General features: G+C 47.5%; 1 long non-coding RNA gene across 1 annotated transcript; it reads left to right on the top strand.

Moving 5' to 3' along the window:
- Positions 1-169: 169 nt before the first annotated feature.
- On the top strand, positions 170-1,726 carry LOC147599239 (uncharacterized). Its single transcript, XR_015259939.1, has 2 exons — positions 170-436; positions 564-1,726. It is a non-coding gene; the product is annotated as an uncharacterized LOC147599239 (long non-coding RNA).
- The last annotated feature ends 669 nt before the right edge of the window (positions 1,727-2,395 follow it).

The following is a 2,395-nucleotide window of genomic DNA, read 5'->3' as shown; positions in this document are numbered from 1 at the left end:
CTCCGCTCCCCCGCGGGGGCGGGGACTCTCCGCGGCCCTATCCGGGCGGCGGGGCCGGGCTCGGGACGCGGCGGACGCCTGGCCGGTGGCCAGTGGGCAGTGCGGGGCGCGGCCCCGCTCCCGCTGGGGAGCTTCCCCGGGGTCGGTGATGGCTGTGGGGGTGGCGTAAGGCGGAGAAGGGAGAGGCAGGTCACCTCAGACCCACGCCACCCGCGCTGGCTCCTCGGGGCCAGCCCTGAAGAGTGCTCACGGGGAGCATGAGGTCACCCACAGCTCTGTCCCGCCGCGGCTCCCACCCGGGCGCTCGGCACGGCCGAGGCCGCCCTGCTCTGCCCTGCCCTGCCCGTGGGCCTGCTGTCCCGCCCGGCCTCGCTCCTCCTTTCGTTTCCAGGCGCTTTGCGTTATCGAGGCCGAGCCACTCGAAGCGGGCTCTGAGGTACGTCATATTTTGTGGGACACCCAGAGTTTGTATGGGGTGTTAAACTGGCCCTTCTGCTGCACTATGAGATCTGGTGCAGGAGGGCGAGACACCTTCCCTTACGAAAGTATCTTTCTTTTCCTAGATAAAACTGCATCGACTGGGGACACATAAGTTCAGATCTCATTGTTGTTGATGCCGCTGTTTTCTGTGCAGCTTGTGTTGTTACTACTAGCATAATACCTCCGGGATGGCAGGTACGTGCTGACTTGCCAGGATAGTCATGCTAGGATTTAAATGCTGGCAGGAGGGAGGGGACAGGGTGGTGCTGAGCCTGTGCCCAGTCAGTTAGTGAAGCAGGTTCTGTCATCAAGATCCTGCACAAATGGAAAGATGCTCTGTCCTGCCACAGTCCCAGCCTGTCCCCTAACTATGTCAAGGTGGGGGATCCAATTAAGATACTTGAACCTACTGCTCCATTTTGCCAACGGAAATGTCTTGCGAATTCTAAGTTTCCCTTGGCGACTTTGGGAAACAGGGAGGTCATGAAGCCAAAATGAGAAAGATGCCTGTCTTCATGTAGCCTTCCAAAACACTACTGATTCATTGCCCAGAAGGATTAATATTATCACAGTAATTTAGTGGTACAGTAATGTTGCTTGGTATTGGGTACGTGAAAGGCTCAAACAGTATCCTCCATCTCTAATTTGCAGTGCATTTAAGTGATCAGACATGTGAAAGATTCTGTGAGAAACAAGTACAGCTCTATGTCTTCTATATTGTGCAATCAGAGAGGTTAATACCAAAGTGAGCTGATACACTTAACAACATTAAACTGAACTGAATCATATAAACACAATGCTCTTGTAAGTGCCTTTTTCAGAACTGCTCCATTTGTTTAGCCAAGATGGGTCATGCCAGGAAGTTACAAGATGAAACAAGTAAGTCCACTCGTCGTGTGGATGTCAAGGCTTGGAATCTAAGAGTGCGAATTAATGTTGAGTACCATACTAGGTGCTCTCCAAACTGGACTCGGAGTGTCTTTTTTATTGTTTCTCTAATATGAAGAAATGGTGTCAGAAAATCTTTTGATCTTACTTGTATGGACAAAGCCCAACCATATGTAGAAAGGTTGTTGGGGACCTGCCTGTACAATTAGCTTTACCATGTTCAAGGACTTGTTAAAACATGCCAATACGTTGATTGCGTTATAACATGCTGTGGTGTTGCCTTAGGTTAAAACACATTTTCCTATCAGCATGTGTATTACTGTGTAGCAGTACTGAATAAATAAAAAAGAATTTTAAACAATAGAAATCAGTGTGGTTTTTAATAGAATGTATTAGATTATTTAGTTAACAAAATCTATAAATTACTATGTTACAAAGCAGGGTAAAATAAAGGAAATTAAACCAGGCCCTTTACAGATGTGAAACGTGTTTTGACTTGCCTACGTCAGACATCAAGTGTCTCTCTCTTAAATGTACTTTTGGTGAATTGTCAAAAAAAACCCCAACATCAGACATGACTATTTTAAAGATGGAAGTTGTTATCATAATAATGAAAACTCATATTTAGTGCTAATGGCTAAATGCAGACTGCATTCTTCACCTCTAGAGATGATTTTCAGTAATACAGACTGTTTTGCTTTTCCAAAGTACTGCAGCCAACGCCACGAGGCATTCCTGCTCAATGGCACGTGCCTGTGAGGACATCGTAGCATTTTCTACATCTACTGCTACTGTGTAAATGAAAACGCCCAAGATAAATGCTTGCTGAGAGACAGACACTTACCAACAATGGAAAAGAGATGTGATGAAGGCCGGGTTTAAGGTTTCTGTACCCTGGTGACAAGTGACAGCCCCAAAGGAGGTGTCTGGACGTGTTCTCTAGTGCCGCCTTCTGGCTGATCACTCCTAGTAAAATAAGTCAACGGGTCCCCGAGCCAGGTGACAACATAGCAAGGAAGATTAAATG

This window comes from Chlamydotis macqueenii, chromosome 12 (genome assembly GCF_036417535.1).
Source record: "Chlamydotis macqueenii isolate bChlMac1 chromosome 12, bChlMac1.mat, whole genome shotgun sequence".
In the NCBI taxonomy this organism is placed as follows: domain Eukaryota; kingdom Metazoa; phylum Chordata; class Aves; order Otidiformes; family Otididae; genus Chlamydotis; species Chlamydotis macqueenii.
This window is presented reverse-complemented; position numbering and strand designations above follow the sequence as displayed.